General features: G+C 42.6%; 1 protein-coding gene across 1 annotated transcript in view; it reads left to right on the top strand.

The window, feature by feature from the left end:
* Positions 1-5215: 5215 nt before the first annotated feature.
* The window catches only part of RAF1 (Raf-1 proto-oncogene, serine/threonine kinase), a 62325-nt gene continuing 42621 nt past the window's right edge, over positions 5216-24919 (top strand). The window contains exon 1 of the mRNA XM_058845363.1: positions 5216-5535. The gene's annotated coding sequence lies outside the window, so the exon portion shown is untranslated. The remainder of the gene's footprint in view (positions 5536-24919) is intronic.

Genomic DNA, 24919 nt, shown 5'->3' with positions numbered 1-24919 from the left:
TCGGGATGCCCTGCTTGCCACGCTGGTCAGTGTAACATCCAATTCTCTGTTATTTGATGAATAAGGGCATCGCAGAGAATTCATCCATGGGCATGTGCTGGTAGAGAGACCAAAGCCCAGACTTCTTGCCTACAAATCCTCATTTTAACCCAGGTGTAATTATTGACTGGGAGGACTCTGGGATCCTCTCTTGGTTTTGCCTCTCCTGAGCTGCTAAACTCCCCACAAGGCAGTTTATAAATCCAACAGCTCAATATTTCTTGCTGCACTCCTGAACTCCTGACACCCCAGTTCACCCCAGACTATCAGAATCATCAGAATTATTCAGGTCATCAGTTTAATGAGGTAAGAAAAAAAATTGAAATATTTCTTTTTTCTCCAAAATGATATTACTTCTGCATCGTTTTCAGGCTCAGCCTTCTCCCAGATGTACAAAAAAAAACCAGTTTTCTGTTTAGCAGTATGGTGTGATTGCTCTCTTCTGAAAAAGAGAGAGGCTGGTGATACTCCTCAGTGATGTAATGGTCATAGGGGAGTTCACTCCCCTGCTCACATTTGGCTCCTGCTTTCCAGTGTCTCCTCTATAAAACAATTTATGTTACACGGAGGCTTCAAGGGCGTGGGAGCCTGCGTGAGAAAGGCAAACAAAATGTTAACTATTGCATCATCCTCCAATATCCAAGTGACCAGGTACAGCAATTGCTGTAAGAAATCCAGGATTCAGTTATTTTACATTTAATTTTGTTGAGTATTAAGGTACAAGAATGAGGGCATAGGGCATATTTTAATCAATAGGGTTTGCAGTTAAGTCAATCAGAAGGTAAGAGGTGTAAAAAGAGACCAGGTGGGGTGGCTTACTTTGATTCTGATATGAAATATTCTTTAAGCACTGTAATAAATCATCCAAAATGAATTTATTTGCTTATTTTAGTAGAGACATCCTTAACTGCAGGCAATATTCTGGTTTGCTGCAGACATCCAGGCTGATACCTGCACTTCTGAAAGCACTGGCCTTCCTCTGAGCTGCAGAAACAACCAGAAATCAGACCCCAAACCAGAAAGAAACCAAGTGAAGACATTGGAACAACACACAAGAAGCAAGTCCAAGTCAGTAACAGAGTAGTATTGGTGGGAACCTGAGCTCCTTGAAAATATTCTTTATATAAAGAATGCTTTTTCATCAATTAACTAATTCAGGTAATTTCCCTGCACACGAAAAAAATGGGTCAAAGATAGTACAAAGTGCATATTATTAATGAATGTTCAGTTTATGGATATGTCCAGACCACGATACATAAAAAATGAAGGGTGCATTTCTTGCCCTGTTTCAGGAAGCACTTTGGAAAGTAGATATTTAAGCATTTTGGCCAATGGCACAAGTGACAGGCACACTCTGTCAGCCGAGATCTGGAACTGCATGTAAAAAATGTCATTGAAAACCATGGACTGAGCAAAGCAGCTCAGAGAACTGATCTGGACAACATTTGACAGAGAAGCAACTTTTCTCTCCCAGTGAAACAAGAGAGGAGATCACAGCCTCCCCAGTCTGAAGTGAAATCCTCATATTGAAGGAATTAATGTAAAATGGTTTGGCTCTGCTTATCCTGCCACACTCTGTGCTCAACAAAAAATGAGAGACAAGATCTTCCATAAAGTAACTTAAATAAAAGATGAGAGTCCACTTCTTTCCTGAGAGACCCCAAATGCAGATACTGCAAATCAGACTGTGTGGATACTCTCATCCCTGCTGAAAAACATAATTAAAATTGCTCTCTCCAAAATTACAGGACTGAATAAAAAACTTTGGATTTGAACTTGCATTATCCACGCCTTCCACAGTTACCTCAGTGTATTTGGGTTTAACCCCTGCCTTCTGCCCAGTGCAGATTCCCAGATTAACGGTTTTTACTATGTCCAAAAAAAGAAACAATAAATCAACAGAGCAAAGAGCAAGGTGCCTGCAAGGACATGTCAGAGCAGGTAGGAAACAATCTCTTTGTAGAGACTGGCTGTAAATAAGCTGGTTTTTGGTGGCAGCTACACAGATGAGGGTTTGAATAAAATACCCTCGTATTGGAGAACAGAGCAGAATTTCTGTTTACCCTGATGCACAGGACTCACTGTCTGCTGTACAAATATTTACATGGCAGGAGCTTAAGGCTTCTTGTGTGTCCTGCACTCAGGGGCTCCTTCGTCCATATTTCTTGCTGAGAGAAATGCAAGAAGTGGAGGAATTATTGATGACAAAAGTGGTAACTCTGTGTTCCATCATCAGCACCCCCTTTTCTCTCCATGAGTGCCTCAGGCTGCCCTGTGCACATCCTGGAACATCTGCCTGCTTTCCCTGCCCAGCACAAACACTTCTGCACCATCCATCACCCAAAAAGCACTGCCCTGCATGTGAAGAGCTCTGTATGAACACAGGACACACTCAACATCCCTTTTAGCAAGGAAAATTATTAAATAGGTTGTTATATATCCCTTCCCCCCTCCATCACTGCTTGGGTCTCAGCATTTAAAGGGATTGTATTGTGGCTGTCCATGGAAATTCTCCTGGAATGTTCTGATGGAATATTCTTCCCAAGCAAGACAGCTTGGTGTCCCATATTTTCTATTCTGCTTCTCAGATCTGCTTTGGGGCCAGTCCAGAGGAGGCCACGAAGTTGATCAGAGAGCTGGAGCAACTCTGCTGTGAGCAAAGGCTGAGGGAGTTGGGATTGTCCAGCCTGGAGAAGAGAAGCTTTTGGGGTGACCTCACTGTGGTGTTCCAGGGCCTGAAGGGAGGATGGGGCAGGATTATTTACCAGGCCCAGCAGGGACAGGACAAAGGGGAATGGGTTTAAATGGAAAGGGAGTAGGTTGAGATTGGATATTAGGAAAAAAGCTCTTGACTGTCAAGGTGCTGAGGCCGTGGCACAGGGTGGCAGAGAAGCTGTGGCTGCCCCTGGATCCCAGAAAGTGTCCAAGGGTGGTGTCCAGGTGTCCATTCTGGATGGGGCTGTGCTCACCTCAGGGGGCTCCTTGGTGCTGGATAGTCCAGAGCTGCTCCCACTTGCCCAGGGACCAGCCCAGTCTCATCATTCACTGGATTTCCTGCCTTGATCCCCTTCTCCAAGCCCTGTGGAGCAAGGCGAGAGATTTCTGAGACAGTTGTAACATTCCAGAGCTCCCTGCCAGCTGTGTCAGCTCACACTCCCTGGCACAGTCTGTGCATCCAGAACGTCAGAAACCAGAAAAATTAAAGAGCAGATCAGAAATTCCCTTAGCAAATCATCATTGCTCTTCCAGCAGCAGGAAGAGAAAGTGAGGCTTGGGATCACTTCAGGAAAAATCTGGATGAGAAGAAAAAATTCTGTGGAAAATATGTATCAACATGAAAGGCTAGTAAGTTTTTCACTTCGGTTGTGCTTGATGTGATGAGACACTGCAGCATCATAGTGGTCACAGCAGCTCCTGAACTTTGATTTGCAGCACTGACAGTAAATAGTGTCACTTTTCTTCTGGTTCCTTTTAGGAGTTTGCTAATTTGGACAAAGAAAATGAAGGGTTCATCAGGAATGAGCAGGACCAAGGAGAACCAAGAGGAGATGAGATCCAAAGAGTATCTGAAAAGGGAGAGGAAGAGGACACAGGAGGGTGCATGAGGTGTGTTTTTCCAGTCTCTTCCCAGTCGGTGCCACAGCAGAGCAGTGGAGGCAGAACACCTCCTGCCTCTGAGAGGGGTGGCACCAGGGACAGCTGGCAGAACTGCTGCCAGTTAGGTGAGCAAATATGAAATAATGCCATCTTTGCCAAGGAAATATGCTCGGTTACTTAATTTACCCAAGCAGTTTTAAATACGAAGGAATTAAAAAACCCAAACCTGTAAACTTTATGCAGTGGAGAAAACTGACAGGTCACAGTTGCTGGGTTAAGATCTCTGATTTCAACTTGTTTTTCTCTGCATTTGTTACTTATGAAAGGACAGAGAAGCTGACTTGTAAAAAGTTAATTTTCAGGCAATGTCAGTGTCACACACATTCTGGACAGCCAGGAAATATATCCAGGCAGGCCAGCATTCCTGCCTCCCCACGTGGAGCTCGGTGCTGTCCCTCGTTCCATGGCAAGCCCAGTGCTTTCTGTTTTCCTTGATTTCTCCTCTTTCCTGGCAGCAAACATCAAGCCCTGGCAGAACTCAGCCCAGCAGCCAGGTGAGTGCCAGGGCAGGAGTGGAGCATTCCCAGCTTTTGGAGCTGTATTCCCTGGGGGCTGCAGCAGGAGCAGTGAGCTGTGCTCAGGATGGGCAGGCTGAACACTCCACTCCAAGCCAGGCTCTGCTGGACTCATCCTGTCACCTTTGGGGAGTAAAATGCCTCCATACACTCATGGTTTTCTTCCTCGGAGCAATCTCACTGTGTTGTAGACACGTTGCCATGGCTACAGATCCTAGAATAGTAAGGATGAACAATTTCTCAATCAGATCAATTGGCAATCCTTCACTTGGTTCTCTGCTACAGGGCCAAAACAGAAAACTAAAAAGTAAGTTCAGGTAAGGTGATTCAGCCAGATTTATCCCAGTTGTACAGTGTGGAAGGGAAAGGTAAAAACCTGACAGCAGAGTAGGAGATGTGGCCTTTATTGATCTGGAACAGACCTGGGGGCTGCAGTTCTGTGTGTATGGAAGGAGCCATCATAACCTGGGAAATGTGCCCTGGGAGGTGGCTGGCAGCAGTGACCCGCTGCCCTATTCTCATTTATCCACCCTTGCTGGCAGCAGCCCTTTCTAAAGGCAGCCGGCTCTGTGCATGCCTGGCCTGTTTCTAGGTTACTGAAGTGAAGTATCTTGGCTTTTTTTGTAAACTCCTGCTTTTGGAAGTCAGCTTGCACAGATCTGTTGCGGGCCAGACCTCTTTGCATCTTTGATTTTTATTTGCTTACCCCAAACCCTTCCCAGCTCTTCTCTCCGTTCTGATGAAGCCCCCCTGCCTGCTTTCCCAAGGCAGGAGATAAATTCAGGATTCAGGCTCCCAGGTTTTGCCCAGTGCCAGGGTTTGTGCTGCTCCTGGCTGCAATTCCTGGCTCGCAGGGACTCGGCATCCAGTTACATTTGCTGGCGTCAAGCAGGCTCTGCAGACCGCTGCAAAATGCTGCAGCTAAAAATAAAAGAATCAAAAAGCACAAACCCCGAAGAGAGCGGGATATTAAAATTCCAGGAAAGCTGTAGGAAAAGCTCGAAGAGGCTCACGAGCAACCCCAGGGGGGGAAAACACCAACATTTTGGGGCATTTTAAATTAAGGCTCTGTGTTTGCCTTTTTTTAGCCCTGTCACCCATGTGACCCTGCAGGGTTCAGCCTGTGGGCCCAGGTATTTGTGCTCACACACAGAAGGCACTGGAGACTTTTGGCAAGCAGAAGCATCCCTGGTGTCCCAGCTCTCCCTGAGAACTCCTAGCCCCAGGCACACCGGGCTGGGCAGTCCCAGCCAGGTCTCCTTTGGATTTTCCTTGGATCCAGACCTGTCGGACGGTGCTGGCTGGGTGTGGGAACACGGTTCTGGTGAGTCCTGAGGGGTTGGATGGGGGGAATTTTCACAGCTTTCGCAGCACTTTTAATTGGCTGGAAGGTTAATAATGGATCTGTGAATCCAGGCTAAAGGGTCAGGATTAAATACTTACTCAACCTGCTTCCAAAGGTTAAATTAATTAGTCTGCAATCAGATGGAAAAGCCCCAGTGCTATTTCTAAGAGGAGGTTTATGAATTTTGTATGAAGGATTTGGTGGAAATTTCCACCTTTTCTGAGCAAAAATCATAATCTAATAATCTTTGAAATCGTTGTTTTCTATTTAAATATTAAATAGGTACAGAGATTAATGTTTACCAGGTACAAAGTTGAATTTTGAAGCGCGAGTGCCCTTTCCTGCAGCAGCACAGATCCATTTCAGGCTTCCAGACTGCTTGCCTTTGACCTGTCTGCAGAAACCTTTTCTAGATTTAAGCGAAGCCTCTTTGCAGGAGGCTTTATTTCTGCCTCTCTTTTGGACCCTTTGAAACTAAACCCACCAGGAGTGTGCAAGTGAGGTTTAAAAGCAGCTGTGTGTTTGCATAACAATGAATTATAACCACACAATCCTGGGGCTCCGAGAGTCCATCTGCTCCTGGAGCTGCTTGCATGTGGGTCAGGAGTTTCCAAATGGTGGCTGAGATTAGCGTGCATAAAGGCCTGGGTTTTCCAAGTGTGCCACAGTTTAATCCTGCCTCTCGTTAGGGTTTTGTGAGCGCTGGGAGTCACAGAATCACAGAATGAATTAGGTTGGGAAAGACCTTTGAGATGATCTTGTTGTGCTGCTGCACACCGAGAGCTCGGCCTGGCTCAGCCTGGGCTGCAGCAGGGGCCTGTGGTGGCCAGGCCGGGCCCATTGTCTGAGCCGGAGTCCCACAAGAGAAGCCTTTGGGAGCTCTGGCAATCCCTGGCCACCAGGTAACCTCAGCAAGGGGCAGCCTGTGGCTGCAGGTCATTTCAGCTCAGTGATTCCAGCTCAGTTAATTCAGCTCAGTGATTCCAGCTCAGTTAATTCAGCTCTGTGATTCCAGTTCTGCTTGCGAGGTTATCCCAGGCTGACTCAGAGACAGAAAGACAGGAGCTTCGTGTGGCGATTGCACAGAGACAGCCTTTATTGTCCAGCAGCTCTGCAAAGGGTAACCAGGGACAGCAGCTCCCTCCTGAACTGGGCAGGAGCTGGGGTTTTTAGGGGTTTTTAGGGGTTTTTATGGGTTTTTATGGGGGAAACCAGGGTGGTGCCAGGGGGAAAACCAATGGGTTACAAAGGATCAGCACAGTCACCAAGCGTGGTGGGACAGCTCACCATGATGAGAATGGATGGTCTCATCTAAGGGGTATGTCTCCAGGAGAGGGTTGAGATAAGCTTATCACAGCTCCCCCAGGGCACATTCCTCCGAGGGAAAGCCTTGGCAGCTCACCTGCCTCCACAGAGGCTCTTGCAGGGCATGGAGCAATGGGGCCCAGCACCTCGCTCTCTTGTGCAATTTTCAGATTTGCTTTGGTTCTCCACCTTAAGAACAGCAGCTTCTTCTGAAGGAAGCTGGAGGTGATCTCCTGCTGACGTTAGATGGGTGTTTGAAACTGCACAGGTGTTTTTAGTGGGATCACAGGATATCTGAGGCAGGAGGGACCCCCAGGAGCATCCAGCCCAACCCTTGGCCCTGCAGATACACCCAAATCCCACCTCGTGCATCCCTTGGGCATGGTGTTTAATGTGGGTCACGTTCTCAGGCAGCTCCCAAACCTGGCTGTCTTTATGTGCCTCGTGCAGCTCCACTCCTTATTCAGGACTTTTGCTCGAAGCTCTGCTTCACAGAAACCAGCTCAGTTTTTGTTAAAAGACCTGCCTGATAAAACTCAGGTATTTCCACATTCATTTTGTAGCTGGGGGCAGCTTCAAGGCACTCAGAGCTACCAATATCCTCTGGTTATTGATAGAAAAACCCCACTATTAACTGAGTCTTCAATGTTTACTGACCTTAAGATCAGCCCTGTACTGATGTATTTTAGACTCACCTCACCTCTCCAGCAAAATTAGAATTAGCCCTCCAAAGGCCTGCGTCAGACTCACTTTTACTGCTTCCTGAAGTCTTTAATTAAGGTAGCGGCTAATTTTGTATGGGATCCTTTATTTTTTTCTGTATTTTACAGAATGATTGCTGGAGCAAGTTGGATGTGTTGCATCTTGAGTGTTACTGGGGCTGGAAAGCAGCCAGAACAACCAAGGAGCAAAACTTCCAGGCAGTTTTCCATATCTGCAGTAAAACTCCAGTCTGCAGCAAAGTCATCTTGAGGATTTTGAACAACAAATGGTAAAGGGAATGACACAGTTTTGAGGGGAAAAAAAAAAAGAAGTGAGGTATTTTATGATTTTGGACAGCTTCCTGCAGTTATATCACTGCATTGCTATTATTCCTCAGCAAAATCAGAGTCAACAGATTGCACTTGAGCAGCTCCACTCCCGTTCTCATTCTCTGGCAACCTGGGGAAACCCAAGTGAGCTGAGAGAGGTGGATCAGAGGTGTTTCCCCACCCTTTCCCATTCATTCCAGAGTGAAACAGCCAAGGACCAGAATGTGGTGGATATTTCCCAGTATTTTAGTTACTTTGTGCCTCATCTTTGGCACAGTTTGTCGAGCATTCCATGTGTTTTTTAAGAACAAGGAGCCTGAGCTTACTTTGTTTTGAATGTCAGAGCACATTTCAAGGCGAAAAAAACAAACCCATTGCTCCACAAACAGCAGGTTTCCCCACAGATTTATGTGGTCTCATCCCAAAGCACCTCAGCTGTGATAAATAAGGATATCTTAACTGTGGTTCTCATTTCAGAGGACAAATCCCTCATGTGTTGGGGCTAATTCAGCCTCAGGTGCATGGGCACCGGCCAGCCTGCTGTATAAACAGGAATATTTGGTGCCTGACTTGTTTCTTTCCTTCAGCTGAGGAATGGACATGGTTCCTTTTTCTGTCTTCATTTGCTGACTTCCAAGAAACTTTAGAAAATTTATTCTTCTTGACTCATGTGTCAAATATGTATGAAATTTGGAGCAAGAGATAGACTGAGCCATTACATAAGCTTCCTCTCCTTAGGAAAGCAACCTAATCAAGCTTGTTCCATAAAAACTCCCCACCCAAATGACTGGAAATGGAGGTTTTTTACAAACACAGACCTGTGCCAAACAACAGCCATCAGAACTCCTTTGCCCAGTGTCCTTTTTCTTGGCAGAGATACCTGCTTGTGTTGGACAACAGAGCACATTTTGTCCTCTGTTTTGAAAGAGGAGTTTACAAGTGAAATCCAATGTCAAGTTAGATTCCCAATCCAAATCCTTAACAAACTACCATTAGTCAGGCTGGGGGAGAAAGAATAGAAAAAATGGAACTGCAATATGTTTTTTCACCAAATGTTATATTGTTGTATTTTCCCCTCCAAGGCCACACTGCATTTCCCTTCACTGACAGGTATCCCATACTTCCTCAAAATCTGAAGCAAAAAGGTTGGGATGAGTATTTTGGGCATTGTAAGTTGGATTACTGTAGTTAATTAATGGAGTTAGTTAATGTAGGCTCCCTACCCTGCATACCCTGGTGAAGCCAGCCCTCCCTCAGCTCCTGCTGAGTCTGGGCTCTCTTGGAGTGGTCACTGCCTCCTTAATTTCTGAAGCCCAAATGTGACATTTTTTCCCATTTTTCTGCACATTCTTCTGGTTTGGATTGTGCTGTGTGCTGGATGCTCCGTGCTCCTTCCTCTGTCTGGGGGAACAGGAGAATATTGCTGTGCTTTTCCTCCTGAGCTCAGAGACACCACATCACTCCTGGGGAAGCCCAGTGGGGTGGTGGTGCCAGAGAAAGCCCCAAAAAGGAGCAGAGCTGCCAGCAAAGCCCAAGATGGAACAGCATTTGCTCCAGAATTCCCTCTGCCTCTGCACTCACTGATCCTTCTGTAGTTCTCCCATAAAAGATGTGTTTGGGCTTATTTCATCGTTAATCAGAGAGCCCTGGAAGTTTAATTAAATCCTTGTTCATTTTGATACTCAGGATGCTATCAACTTTTGCAATCTATTGAATCCCAGAAGATTCAGTTTGACACTCAGGTTTAAGACTTTGATCCCAGTTTGATCCCACAAGGTGTCCAGGAGTCCCTGCTTAAAGAACCTCATGTCTGAGGGTCCTAAGCTTGTCCCCTCCTCTGAATATTTCCAGCCAGGAATCATCACTCCTTCTCCTTGCCTCAAATATTTTGTTACCCTGGTAGCAGGAAGTGTATCAGGGGGTCAGGAGAGAAACCTTTTTGCTTTGGAGGCTGCAGAGAAAGAGTCCAGAATTCTGTCACAATTCTATTCTATTGTGCCCCCTTAGCAAGAGGAAAGTGGAATAGTTCCATAAAGAATGTGGACTTTTATACAGAATACATCTCTGTGGTGCCCAAACACTCTGGTATGTGAAATGATTGTTTGCTTAATAAAAGGAAAACAAAAATGCAAAGTTTTGGCAAGCCCTGGCTTTGCGTGCCCCAAACGCCAGGTAGGCACCTGCACAAATATTGTTTGCATACAAATAAATCTGTGTACACAGAGGTGGAGAAGGAAAAAAAAATCTAAAAGCTGAACCACTCAATAGGAGCCAAGCCCCAGCTCCCCAACTCTTACAGTATGTAATTACTGAAATAATTACTGAAGGAACTGTATTAAAGGAAAAAGAGAATAAACATTTTTAATGAACGTTGGCAGGTTCACACTCTGGGACTTCACTGGCATTTTTAACTCATTGAGTGAATTTGAAGCATAGTGTTTTTAGCTGCACCTGTAGGTTGTTTTTGCTTTTGTAAAATGTCTCCACACCCCCTCCAGCCTCTCCACGCACTGTCTCCAGTGCTGATGGAAGCACCACACACACACAGACACCCCACAGACTGGCTTATTTTTTCTCACTTTCACTTCTTAGCACATGGGAGTAATTTCACTGATTTCACTTGAATTTATAATCAATTTGTCCTCCAATTCACCAATACCTAAACCAGCTGGCCAAAGCTTGAGTATCCTCCTAGAACTTCCACACAGAAAAATATTTCACCTTTTTTTGTTAGGAAATCTGTAGTGGATTTTTGAGGACTAGAAGGGAAGAATTTTCGATATGGAAGCTTGACTGTTAAGGCAGAGAAAGCAGTGCTGCTGTCTGGATAAAGATTATCCCAGCCTTTGTTACAAATCCTGTCCTTCCTGTGCATTCCAAAAGCCAAACTCCAGGTGCTTGGGATTGATTATTTTCCTGATATCACATATGGAACAAGGCAGAGGCCACAATGAAAGAAGGGGCTTGAAACCAGGATGGCAGCAGGGAGAAGAGTTTCTCAAAGTGAGGAAGAGGAGAGGAGTTGGTATTTTCATATTTCAGTCCAATCCCTTTTTTTGGTTGCCACAGACTCACTGTCACTTCATGCTGATCTGTGTTTAATCCTGGAGCCTCCTCCACACTTTTCCATGGCATTGGCCTTGAGCATCTCCTTATGAACAGCAAATCTTTTCAAACTGAGGCAGTGGAGGATTCATGGGAATGCCTTTGCCTAAGTGCAAAGTGCCCAAAGCGAGAACAGCCCTGATTTTGTGAAAGGGAGAACAAAAAGAGTGTCAGGCTGAGGGTGCTGAATTGCTCAGCAGCAGCAGCAACTGCAATCGCTCTCTGAGGCTCTTCTTGCCTTATTAAATCAAGTCAATACTTGCTCAATGATCAGAATCTCTCCCAGTTTCAGTCTTGTGCTGGAGCTCAGAGGAGGAGGCTTCACGGAGGCTTTGCTGTTCTTCTCCTCAGAGCTCATAAACAGTGCAAAAATGGAAGCAGGAGCGATCTCTCCTGCCCGGGGATATTATTGAAACGTGGCTACGTGGAAATTCATTCCTCCTTGGTGATGGCAACTCCCAATCTGGAGTCACCTGTAGCAGATGAGGAATTCCTTGGGTGTACCAGATACTTCATTTACCTTTGGGCAGATAGCAGGAGAAATTACAGGTTAGTGAACCAGTTCAAAAGGGAAAATTCCCAGGGCAATTAGAGAGCCCTTCATAAGCAGAAGATGAATTCCTGCCAGGCTGCATTCTGGGATGCTGGGATCAGCTCCCAGTGCCAGCAGATGACATCCAGAAGAAGTGCCAGGCTTTGATTTTGAAATTGTACACATAAATATATACACACACATATATATTTTATCTGAGGGAAGATTGTAATCGTTGTTTGATCAAAGGTGAAATTTTCAAGGTGCAGAAGGAACTCTGTTCTTCAGATTATATATCAGAGTTGGATATACATTTCTAAATCTTGTTTTGTTGTTTCAAAATGTGGACATGGTTTTACTTACAGTATATAATATATTGGTGAGTACAAAAATATATGGTTGCTGTCCTGAGAAAGCCATTTAATGCATGATGAATTTGGGTTGTGTTAAGTTGTGAAAAGCATTTAAATACCACATGGACTGGAGACAGCTCTAGTTTCTTGTGTGGAAACACAAGATAGGCAAGAGACCCTTGGGACAGTTTTGTGTCCCTTTTGAAGGCATTCAGCTCACACAATAAATAAATAAATAGTGCTTAGAACTAAGCAGACACTGAAGCCTGTGCTGAGCAGCCAGAACGGGGGAGTTTACCCAGCCCCTGCAGTGAATTCACACACCAGGGGATGTGCAGTCTCACTGGCTATTTCAGCTCTTCCTCTGCCCAAATTAACTCCTTCCATCAACGTTTCCACCCTACACTGATGGCTGGGTGATGCTATGGGAGTGTATGGGCACATGGAAGAGGGGATTCTTGCAGCAGTTTTATTCCTGAGAAAATGCTACCAGATTGCATTACAGGAGTCGATGTTCCTATGTACTGAGAGTAAAGAAAAACAACAAAAGATTTGATAATCGTTCCTTTCCTCCTAATGCAACTGAAGGAACCAGTGTCTGAAAGGCTACTAAAATGATGAAATTCATTATATACTACTGTATTATTAATTTATTATTCTTGGGTTTTCACAAGACTCAGTTCTCTCAGAGGAGGGAAAATCAGTCTAGAACCAGATCAGTGCAGTTTTTGCATGTGAGTGAATGAAGGAAAATAGTTTATCTATTCTATTGAATATATAATCCATATGAATGAAGGAAAATCATATTCTCTCTTCTATGGGCTCTGAGGTCCCATTTGGGCAGTTACAAGTGTGCTGCTCCTGAGTTATTTCCTCAAGGCTGCTCCCTTCTCCTGTACATCAGAAGCTGCAGCCAAGGGATGTAGGAGTGACTTGAGCATCTGCTGGGGGAAGTGGCTTTAATCTGAAGCGTTTTCCCTGGCTACCAAAGCCAGGCTGGTAACAGCTACCTCTGCAGATAGGCAGCCCCCAAGGTCAAAATCAAGTTTAGAGTATCCTGCCTTGCTGGTTAATGCCATGCCCACTTGCCAGGACCAAGCTGTAAGAACCAGCTCGGTGTGGAGCTGTGAAAAACAGCCCCAAACCCAACTGAATCCCCCCTCAGCCTCCCTGCCAGCTTCCTGGGCTTAATCACCCTCCCATCTTGACAGCCAGTGCCTCCCACTGTTTTCCAGCACATTTGTGAATCTGGTTTCTCTCACAGGTTTTGCATTTGGATTCCTTCACCCGTTGCCAAAATCCCGCAGTCCTTTCCTCAAATCCTCAAAATTCCAGAAGAATGCTTTGCTTACCTTTTCCCGGTTCCTTCTTTGACCCAAGTCTACAAACACAGAGCTGAAGGAACGCAGGGACAGCCTCAGCTCTGCCAGGAGAATCCCACCAATTAATATTGGTTCAGAAGCTGATGAAAGTGTGGATGAGCAGATGCCATTTCAATTCAAAATAGATGCACTAACAAGGGCTTGTGGGAAATTTATTATTTCACCAAATAATTACTCCAATTCTTGACTGCAGGCTAATGAAGAACTACTGGGACACAAAGGTTTAGACATTTAGCTCTTAATCAGAAACTTGTGCAATGTTGTTTATAGAATTGTCCAGATTCAGATGTGTCTGTTGTACCATTTTTGTTAAGACTAAATAGATGCCATGACACAGAATAAACACTGATATCTGATCAGGATCACTGGAAATGAAGTGATTACTGACTAAAGTGTTTATTTATGGACAAAGATATCAGGGATGAGCCATGGAGTCAGCAGGACCATCATTCTTTGATACAGTTGAAGTGAATTCTTTGTGTGAAAATTCACACTAATACTTCTTATCTAGTGCTTGCCTCTCTTCTTATTTTCCACACCTTTATATTATCAACTATCAATTTGTATGAAAAATGTCCCTTAATTTGATGCTCTGTGCTCCTTTGACTGCTCCAAATCCCACCTTTCTGCATCCTGCACCTCCAAATGAGAGTGGATGCACACTCAGCAGAGACATTCTGTCATCAAAAGGCAGTTTTTTATTCTCCTGGTTTCAATTACACACTAAATACTGAGATTATAAAAAGATATGATCTCATTGCTGAAGTGTCTCCAACCACCAGTGGACTGAAATTGTTTTTCTTATTCAACAAGCAAAATGCAGCATTTCACAGCTCTTTGGAACATGGTTGAGGAGCCCTTAATTCAAGATTAGTAGCTTGTACAGCCCTATTTACAGTGCTGGATTTTAAAAAGTCCGGAGGGGAGATGAAAATATATTGGCCATGTTAGCAGAGGTGTGGTGGTGCCTCTTCTCTGTTCTAGGAAGAAGACACAGGATGCTCAAGTCAGGAGGCAAAATTATTGGAAAACTGGGAATTTCTGGTGCTTGTGTTGTCCACAGTCACTTTTGTGCAAATGGTGACCAGGAAGCATCCAAGAAAAATATATTTCCCGAATCTTAGGGCCAGTGCCTGTGCCCAGAGACTGAACTAAGCAGTAAATTCCATTAGCAGTAATTCCTGAGCTGTTTCTACATCACCAGCATCAAACCTCTCCAGATGCTGCCCTGGAGTTGCACATGGAGGGTGTTCCAAGACTCCCAGCAAGGCCTCCCGGTGTGGAGGCACCTCTGCTTTGATCCTGCTCCATCTAGAAGTCACTATAACTCACTGGAGTCATCTCAAGCAGAAATACGTGGAGTTTTAGGGAACATGTATATATTATATACATTAAAGCTGCTTTCTAGGTTGACATTCATGATAATTGTTGCTTTAACTTGATCTCCCTGTACAAACCTGGCAGGACCATTTTGTGATCACATCTCCTCTTGCAGTGGAGCAGAAATTGTGAGCATTCAACTGCAAAAAGCCTCTTTATGTATCTGGTTTGAAGTGAGCACAAAGATAATACAAAACATTCAGATTCTCTTGTGTTCCTCTAATTTCAGTGCTCAGAGTCTCATAAATTATCACTTGATGGGCCTTTAAGATTCTGCTTCAGTGGAATTTATTGGGCAATATCAAAAGCAAGCAAACAAGTTGAGAATTAAACCCAGCTTCCAATCTAAGGGTAGTGTTCCATGCTGAATTGTCCACAGAAACTGTAATTGCTTTCTAGCAGGAAGCAAAAGATGTTAAATCTCTTTCAGAAGTAGAAATTAGTCAGGCACAGATCAAAATCTATTCATATGCAAAGACCACTCATCAATAAATTGCAGCTGCCTGAAAATAACTGCAAGCCAGTGGAGAATGCTTCTGTGTATTTGTCAAGTGAATTACTCACATAAAATTGCATCTGTTGGATGACACTGATGAAGCTCATGATTTTCAAATATCTCCTTGGCCTACAGAGTGATTACTCAAAAAGTATTTTTTCAGAAAAAGAACTCATCAAGGATCTTTTTGACAAAACGCTTTTTCATTGGAAAATGAGATTCACACCCGGTTTTGCATGGAAAGTTCAAAGTTTTGCATGGAAACCAATTTATTTTGGTGCAGCTTTTGTCAGGGAAGGTCTCAGAGTTCTAATGCAAAGTTTCTGGTTTAAATGAGGCGTCCCTTCATTCCAAATTACCACATAGTCTGGGCCAATTGCTCGGAACAAAGAAGTTCCAGGATTTTGTTCCTATTTTTGTGTATTTATACAAAGTAAACCAGTTCCATCAGGAGAGACTTAAAGACAAAAGATAAAAAAATTGAAAAAAAAGAAAAAAAATTAATAAAAAAAGAAAAACCAGCCACCAGAGGTGTGGGAGGTGCCCTGAATGGCTCTTCCAGACCCCTCACACAAAGCCCAGATCCAGGGACACGTGGAAAACTCAGAGCAGAACTGGAGCTTCCTCAGCCTTTCTAGCCCAGTGTCACCAAGTCCTGTGACATCCTTGGGTCATGTGAGGATAGGCATTGGTCTTTTGAGGATTTGAGAAGTTCCAGCTCCTCAGGACAGTTCAGGACCCCTGTGAAATGCTGATTTCCTCCTTGCTGTACACTGCAAGCAGCAGCAAGGCAGGGGCAGAACAGAACTACTCAGAGTGAAATCGGCAGTAAAAGAGCTCTTGAATTTGAACTGAGAGTGGTGGTCATAATCTGAGATATCCCCTTATCTTCTGGGCTCAGAGGGGAACAGCAAGCAGGACTGGACAGGATTATCTACTTTTATTTTAGTGTGATCTCCCAGCTCTGATTTGATGCTCTGGAAGCTCCAGGTGTACAATACAATAGATAGTTCCTGGTTTTATTCCTTGCTACTTCACACTTTATCCCAACTGGTTCCCACAATCGCTAACAAAGTCATTTGGCCATTCTTGTAAATCTCTTATTGCTCTTAACTTAATCTCAGAGCCAGTAAAACATTTAAGATGCACTAATTTCAATTATTCCCTTTAGACTTGGCTAAGTAGTTTCTGCTAGAGCCACAATTTGAGCCCTTCACTGCTATAAATCCAAAGCCTTTGCAGTTGTTGCTCATTATCATCTAAAATTTGCCATGATATTGTTGTGTATATTTTTATTGTGCATTCTATCTTAAAACCACATTATTTCCTTATTAACACATAGCTCTATGAAGAGAATGAAGTGGCATAAAGCATCACACTTGAATATTCAGGTAGTCTAGAAAAGAAAGCTGGAATTAATGGAGCTGGATAATGAGAGTAACTTCAACAAGCAGGAGCTGTGACAGGTTCCACAGCTAAACTCCTCACTGCTGTCATGATGTGGGAGAAATGCAGAACCAATTTATGGGCTGCTTTAAATTCAAGACCAGTTCTAAAAGATGGACCTGGCAAGTCATGTTCAGCTCATCTCAGAGCCACTTTCTTGTTTGTTTTTTCCTAAAGGACATTCTAAAACTGTTTTTCCCCCCCCTTTCTGGCCATATTCCATGCTGGAAGGAGCAATACTTCTCTCATGTGGTTAGAAATACCCACTTGGCCAATGATCTCATGCAGCAGGGCTATGGAATGATGCTCTTTGCTGCCATCAGTGATTAACACACTGCATCCAGCTATTAATTATCTTTAACCAGCTCAGCACTCTGGTCTTTTCCAGTGTATTCTAATGGAAATATCAAAAGTTGCTGTATATATTTTTTTATTATCTTTAACCAGTCACAGCTCAGCACTCTGTTTTTTTCCAGTGTGTATTTTAATGGAGGTCTCAAAAGCTGTTGTATTTTCTTTCTGGCTCACTTAGAAATGGTTTAGGATTATATTTTTAATAAAGGCTCTTAGAAATACTTCAGATTTTGGAAACCCTTGTCCTGGAGCATGTTTCTGTGGGAGTGCAGGCTGGCCAGACTGAAATGCCATCACTGCCCTGGTTTCTGGGTACCTTTATTTCCAACAAAAGATAGAAAAGCAAAATTCTTTTGTATTTGAGAAGCCATGAAGTGCCTTACTGAGGGCAGAACCTCAGAGTGGGGTTGCTGGATACTCCATATCCATTCCCTCCAGGAACAGAAGGAATTAAGAGGCTTTGTGATGATGCATTTAATCAGAAATTAAGGTGTAACCATCACTTCCATGCAGTGATTTCACTGTTCTGCCACAGGACACTGGTGGAGCATCAGGAGGGCACAGCTGAACTCCCCTGACCTGGGCCACTGCCCTTTGTGTTGCTTTGTGCTTTTTCCTAGAGTTTGGCTGAATAGAAATTTTTCAGTTTAAAAAAAGCAAGGATTTATTCCACGTTCACATGACATCACTCCATGTGACTCTTTGGGGGGTTATTTTTGTAGCCTGTGGTAATATCACTGAGTTCCTAGAATCAGCCTGATAAATTTTAGCACTGAACATTTATTTAGTTGGGGAACTTCTGTATTTTTTTTTTTTTTTTTTTTTTTTTTTTTTTGACTGCAGAGTTCCTTATTTTACTTCTCTTTTAAGCCTGGCTTTCTGCAAACTGTCTGCTGGGTTGAGTCTGCTGTTCTCTCCAGAATACCTGCATGGGAAAATGTTATTTCTCTTTCCTCTCCCATCCTCTCTCTCTCTCTCCTTTTTTTTTTTTTTTTTCCTTCATTTTATTTATTTGTGAGAAATCTGGGATGAACAACCCTGTGTGTTTTAAACTTGCTTTTTAAAAACATGTTGCACACTTTCATGGGGCTTTGTGTTGCTGAGCTCTATTTAAACAAAAACTCTGAGTTCAACATCTTTTTATATACTCTATGCACCTTTATTCCAGAATTAACACCCCAAATGTTTCTTTGGGATTTGCCTGTCAAGGATTTTCAAGTTATTTGTAGAACTTTTGTAAACACAGCACACCTTTTTAACCCTTCAAATTAAACCCCGTGGGTTTTCTGTTTCCCTGTCAAAACCGTTCTAAGTATTTTTATGTCATACTGGTCTTTTTTCTGCATTGGAGAAACAACCCTGTGTTTATCCTACTTAATTAAACAAAGGTCAAGCATGGCAAAACGTGCTCTCCAGGATTTTGGGAGGGAACAAGAGGATCACTAAAGCTGAGCCATAATTATTTTGAAAATCCTAGGCTGTCCTGGCTTAGCAGATCCAGATTCCAACAGCTATGGAATAATTGGAGAATGGATCTGCATCTAAATCTTGTGTCCTAAATACTTCTCAAATTAGGAGATGCACAAGTAATGTATACTAATAATACATTATTTATTTTTCAACAAAGATTATTGATTTTATCAGTCTCTGTCTGCATTTTGATGTAATGGCTAAAAGGACAAAATGCTTGCAGGTTGTTCAGACACTCAACATAATCTAGAGATTTTTATTTAAAAAAAAATAAACTAAAAGGATCTTTCCCTCCAAATCTAAACAGGATAAACAAAGAGCAATATCAGCTGCCAAGAAGCAATTTGTCACAGTGTAAGTTGTTCCTAAATGACAATTTAAAAGCTCTTGGCTCTGGTATTTCAAATACAAAATCACAGCAAGCTGCACACAAACCCCAAAAGGCAATTAAGATAAATCATAAAAGAATTTCAAATGCCCAGAAATAGAAAATCAGCCTCCAATTCAGGAAAATCTTTCATTGATTGTGACAACACTGGAGATCATAGTGGGAGAAAATATACTACTTGTGTGTTTGCAAGCAGCAGCCTTCCTGATCAGCTGTCACTGGATTTGTCATGGTTTGATAGAGAATATATCATATTCTCTCTAATATATCAGCAGATAGAACACATACCCAGCACAGTCCCTGTTTTCTGAGTTTCTCCATTTCTTACTCAAATCTTCTCAGTCCCTACAGGATCACTATATAGGCATGTGAGAGGTGCTTGTGTTATGAAAATAACTTTATTTTTCCTCTCATCTTTTTCTCTCCCCAGCTGAAGAGTCCTAATGCCTTTAGTTGCTTATCATGTAGGAGCTGGTTTATATCTCTCCAAATCCCTGGTGCTCTTTTCTGTTCCTCTTAATTCTGTTACACATAAATGGCAGTGCAGGAGCAGACCTTCATGCTGTGCTCAAAATGTGGCTACACCCTTGAATTCTACAATTTAAGTAAATACTCTCTTCTGTTTTGCTGTCATCTCTCTCCCATCCTAAACCCCTGATGTTGTTTCTTGTTTTAACCATTGCTGAGCACTCAGCTGGCATTTTTAGGGAGATCTTCCCAGTAAATCTCACCTGTCTTTATCTGATTGACTAGAGCTAAACCAGAACCCCTGACTGATAAGACACACACACATTTTCGGTTGTCTTTTCCTAGACTGTTGCTTTGCATCCACTTTCATAAGCTGTAATCAACAATTTTGTCATCTAATATTGCACTTTTTCAATGTGTGTGTTTTAGTCTCAAGTACCTTGAAAATTTTATTTATCAGCAAATTTTCCTGCCTTCCAATTTATTTCTGCTGTTATTTTTTATAACATTTTGAAGAAGTCACACGGGCTTTCTTCAAACCAGCTAATACCTGTGGCAGGTAAATTAATTATAATGTATATGGAATTTTGAACAATAGATTAAAAAATAATTAACGTCTTCAGCTCCGACTGCACATAATGATATTGCTGCTCATGTGAGTGTGATAAACAGCTGAGTAAGCAGGGCTGGCCTTTGAGATGGGCTTTGCATATGCAAAAGCTGCTTTTTGTGGGAATCACTTTCCAGCTGCGCAGGCTGCAGCTTCCCAGCCAAGAACTCTGCTCCATGGGCTGCTGCCAAATGGGGAGATTCCAGTCCCTGCACACCTCAGCCTGCCCTGGCCTTGCTCAAGCAGCGCTGGGATGGTGTTAGCCAGGAAAAAGAAATAAAAAATCAAATCTGCCTCAGTGTGAGCTGCTCCAGGGTGAGAGGGGCAGAGAGGGCTGCAAGGGGAAAAGGAACCGTTCCACTGGCACCTTTTGGATTTTATATCCTTGTGGAGCCTTCTTTTACAAAATATCATCTTCGCTGGGTTCTTATATTTTGGAAAGAGTGGCCAGGTTTCTGCTGCAGCAGAGTAATCTCATTCACCCGGGATATAATTACAATTACAGGTACTGTTAAACTGCACCTCAGCCCTAAAGCAGAGCACTGCTCCGACATTTTATTCACAGAGGAAAAGATGAGAATTTAACCAAATCCTGGTTTTCACACTGCTGCAGAGTGAAACTTGAACTTTTGCCAAAGCCACGAGCTGCCCTTCGGGCACTTGCTGTGAGCGCATCACCTGTGAGGGGCTCCCACTCCTACTGCCCGTGCCTGGAAATGAAGCCAAAAAATTAAAAGTTCTCGAAGGAAATATGAAGGCTGACTCAGTTAATCTGTCTGATCGTGTGAGTCTAGTAAGGATTACTCACCAAACTTTTTTAGGTTAATCCTGTGACTTCCCTGCAGGGAGCCCCAGTGGTGGTGGGGAGCTCCTGGGTGGCAGCAGCTCTGGAGAGCAGGGGCTGGGGCACACTCTGATTCAGGCTGCCCGATAACAGAGGGATGTTTGTTTACACTGGGAAATATCAGCCAGGAAAATCGGAATAACAACTTCAGGGGAAGCTTATAAAATCCAGCAGCTGAGGCTGCTAGAAGGTAGATGTTGGTGTAACTCAAACAACTGTATGGCACAGCAGCAGCTGCTTCAGTGTGAAGGGAATTATGCTTCACACTGCCTTTCCTAATGACAGTCATTAATTTGAAAATGCTAATGAAGAGCAGGGGCTGTTATGCCTTGTAGTGAATAGTTGTGGTAAGAATGGTATTTATAGGCCTTATTGCTTTGAAAATTTTCTGCTGCATTAAGTTACTGTGAAAGGATAATTTGGTATTCTCACCTTCTGTGATAAAAGTTTTCTTGGAACTGCTGTTCCTTCAATGAGGAACATGGTAATGAATGGAAAACTACCAATCTTCATAAGAAAATAACAGTTAATTTCAGTAACCTGCTTAAAAGATTATGTACAATGCTGGTCAACTTTGGCTACCTGGGATTTTATAACCTTGGCTTTTCCAAAATAATATTTTCAGTAATTCTTATTTTTTGAAAGCCTGCCCAGGTCTCTTCTGCAGTGGAACAATCCCATTTACCCCAGATTAGTAAATCCCAGCTACTTCCAGACCAAAAACTGCAAAGTAAAGGTAATTGGGACATCATGGCTCCTTGCCAAATTCCAAGGCAGCCTTCCTTGGCAATTATCATCCCAACTGTTTCATATGAGTTGTTCCACTTTCCTCTAAGAAAAGTGATTTTATAGAAAGGGAGTCTGAGCAATTCCTACCTCTTGCCTATTTTGTTATTTATTGTTCCATATCACTACACAGCAGTGGCATATTTTGTGTAAATTCTTTCCATTACTCACAAAGCCACACAAACAGCTTGGAGCTTTCCTCAGAGAATTCTTAACTTCCTGCAAAAACAAGCAACAAAAAGCTACCAGGAAAAGTAACCAAAGACTTTTAATCACTTGAGTCTATTTCCTATCCCTAAGAGAAACTAGGATTTTCCACCTGCTTAAGTTAAATACTCAAGTGAATTACATTATATCAAACTAAATAAATCTATGATATTTTATTGTGACAAATACAAGAATGGATTTCTTATCCTTACCCTAAGCCTTCCAAGGATTTCTCCAGAAATAGCAATTCCTCTTGATTAGGTCTCCTTTATACAATCTCAATAATATACTTTACTCTGATAGCACTAAAAATCTGAATTTAGGCATTTGGTTGTAGTGGAAATATCCTGAACTCTCCTGGTTAAACAGAGCAGAGGTGAAAAATTACTTTATAATATATTTAATATATAATAATACATATACAGCATATTATATTTGAAATAGTATTAAAGTTGCATATAAAATATGCAATTTTTATTTTGAATAGAACTGTGGCTCTAACCATCAATACTTCTTTGAGAATAAGTGCAGTTGACTGTTATCAAAAGATAAATGAAGACGGAGAGTGTGGAAAAAAGAAGGCAAATAATTTTGCTTGCATTCTTGTCAGCCAAGAGCATGATCCTACTTGAAAACTTGATACATCAAAATCCATCTCTTAAGGAAATAATTTATTACTTTGTACTGAATGTTTCACCCAAAAATTTAGTTAAAGTAGGTAATTTTGAAGTCTGAAAGCTACAAGAAGTCAGATAATTTACCCAGAGAGTGCTGGGGCAAAGCATCTGAAGATTACCTGCACCAACATAAGATATTTTTGGTTATGCTGTTCCTTATTGACAAAGATAAGGTTTTCACAAGAGGAGGAGAAAATCCACCTTGGTTTATTTTCAAAAGGCAGCCTTGAAAGAGGTGAATCTGTGAGGTGTGTCCTGGGGAGATGTTTCAGCACTGAACCCCCCTAGGTGGAAATAATGCCTTGGAGTTTCACCCTCCCTGCCTCAGGAGGGTTTTGGCTTTCCTGCAATTCCAGAACCAGCAGAGAGCCCCAGTGCCTGTGACCCTGCAGCAACACTGCTCAGAATTCAGGTGATAACATGGAATCCATGTTAAAACTGAAATGGGGGGAAGCCATCAAACCCCAAGCTGGAATTATAAGTAAATACATTATTACATGCTAGCAACAAAACATTGCTATTCATTTCCATCCATTCCACTTTGTATGTGATAAGGGGGGAAAAAAAAACCCTTTTTTTTTCATTTCCTGTCTACAATTTAGTGTGTGAACACAGAATCAGTTATTCCAAATTACAACTACTTGTATGAAAAGCAAAGGTTTTAACTTGCTTTAGATTTTGCTTTTTTGGTATTTCTTTGGCCTCAGTATCAAATAATGGATGTGTCAGCAATGATGTTCCAGCAGTTACTTGAGCCCTTGTGTCATTGTTCCATTTATGTGGAGGGCAGAAGAAAGCCTTGTGTAATTTGTTGCTAATGCAAAGCTTCTGTCTATATTAGAAATAGGTTTGAAGGTGAGGAATGTCTGACTAAATGAATGTGAATACCTGTGAGTATTAGATGTGTATCTCCAAAGTATTAAAAATACTCAGGTACAAGCAGACATGTCCACACTCATTTCTGTGAGTTGCTGAGAGATGGAACAAATCTCCTAACGCAGCACACTGGGCTCCTGCTCTGAGCTCCAGCAGGAGACTTGTATGTTTGCATTCCTTTGGCCTGATGTCTTTGCTAATTACTGCTCAAGTAATTTACTTGTTTTGCTCATAGCATTGTTTTGGGTTTTTATTATCTTGCAAAAAGAAATTAAAAAAGAAGTTTGTTCAACTATAAGACCAAAGTGAACATCATCGTTCATTTAATCAGAGCTGACTTTTCTATTGAAGCAGAAGTGGATCCTGATATATATGATCAACCTGATTACCACTGCCCAGTCTGAGAAATGAATGTGCAATGGCAAAAAAGTTCTTAACAAATGAAACATCTGACAAAAACATCCCCCACCTTTATAATCAGACACCAGATAAGCCATATGCATATGCAAGTTTTAAAAAAATATCATAGCTCCACTGGTGTATCATGTTAGAGCTTCCCAGGGGGAATCTCCTGATGCCTTGTGCTGTGACAGAGCAGTGCTGATCTCTGTAAAGGATTTGTCCATCAGTCCAGAGTGAAATTTCCCCCTGTGCAGCTCTGGAGTGCTCCGTGCTTGGGACAGGTGAGAACTTCCCCTTGTACAGCCACCAGTCCTCCCCAGCTGCATGACCAAAATCCTGCCCTGCTGGCACATTTTCATGACTGCACTGCTGCTGAAGGTAGGTGCTTGCAACATGATTTTTAATTGTCCTGGCCCTCAAAGCACAAATTGCTTCGTAGGACACGGAGGACAAGAATCAAAGGCTGGCTACAGCAGGGGTGTATCGCCAGAAGTAACGCAGCCCTTTGATCACCTATCTTTGTTTATCCGAATGTTTGAGATGAACTTGAAAGACAATGGATAAATAGGCTGGAGCTGAGAGCCAGGCAGCTTCTTTTTCTTATTTTGCATTGCTTTCTGTACCAGAATCCAGTTAATGAGAGTTGCATTTCTCCCAGTGTAGGAATACGGGCACATGGCTAAAATGGACTTTTGTCTTTGTGCTGCCTGCACGAACCTTTGAGTGATGCAGGTATTTATGAGCTTATAGCCACATGTTAATTAGTGTGTGTTATCTGGGAATAGCAGAGCTGCAGAGCAGTAGGATGGATTCACTGGCTGCTCTGGGTTTCCTTGTCTCTGGAATCTGCCTCTAATAGAAGTTGAGAGTGACGTGAGCAGGGCAGGAGTGAGGCTTTCTGTACAAACATATCACAGTGAGAGCAGGTTTCTCACCAGAACTATAAAAAACCCACCTGGGCTTTTTGATGAAGAAACAGAACAAAAATGATTTGTGAAGAGATAAAGTTTGTGTATTTTTCAGCTAGAGTCTGATATCAGCCTCCTATCTTACCCTGTCACTACTCATTCCATACTCATGATTCCTCTCAGACAAATGAAACTTTGCTGTCATCCTCTGTTATTACAATGAACAGCTGTAATTTTTCTGCTTGGAGAGAAACTAAGTATTGAGTGGAATTCAGTGACCACAAGAAATTATCAATTCACAGCTTAATGTCACAGTAAATCAGGTGAGAAATCCTTTATGTAG

The sequence above is a fragment of the Poecile atricapillus genome, chromosome 9 (genome assembly GCF_030490865.1).
Source record: "Poecile atricapillus isolate bPoeAtr1 chromosome 9, bPoeAtr1.hap1, whole genome shotgun sequence".
Classification (NCBI taxonomy): domain Eukaryota; kingdom Metazoa; phylum Chordata; class Aves; order Passeriformes; family Paridae; genus Poecile; species Poecile atricapillus.
The sequence above is the reverse complement of the archived record's forward strand: the minus strand, read 5'-3'. Positions and strand labels throughout refer to the sequence as shown.